The sequence below is a fragment of the Sinocyclocheilus anshuiensis genome, unplaced genomic scaffold (genome assembly GCF_001515605.1).
Source record: "Sinocyclocheilus anshuiensis isolate Anshui unplaced genomic scaffold, SAMN03320099.WGS_v1.1 scaffold2403, whole genome shotgun sequence".
Taxonomy (NCBI): Eukaryota; Metazoa; Chordata; class Actinopteri; order Cypriniformes; family Cyprinidae; genus Sinocyclocheilus; species Sinocyclocheilus anshuiensis.
The window spans coordinates 23,747-24,052 of NW_015540983.1; positions in this window are offsets into that span (position 1 = coordinate 23,747).

Consider the following 306-nt stretch of genomic DNA (forward strand, 5'->3'; position numbering starts at 1 on the left):
GTGGCTGCTCTCCAGGACCGGAGTTTGCCACCCCTGCATTAAGCCATATCACAATTCCTGTTTTTCCCTCCCCGAATTTAAGACCTCTGGAAATCATAATTAAGACTTTCTTGTACCATTTAAGACATTTTATGGCCTTTAATATGATACAACTAAATTTAAGACCTTTTAAGACTTTTTAAGGACCTTTATGTGACCTATATAAAGGTAACATTTTGTTTTTGTCAAACTGGTATGTTCCCTTTCATGGGAACTTCGAACTGCGTCCTCTAGGGGTCGCTATGGGGAACGCCTCGTCGTGACCCG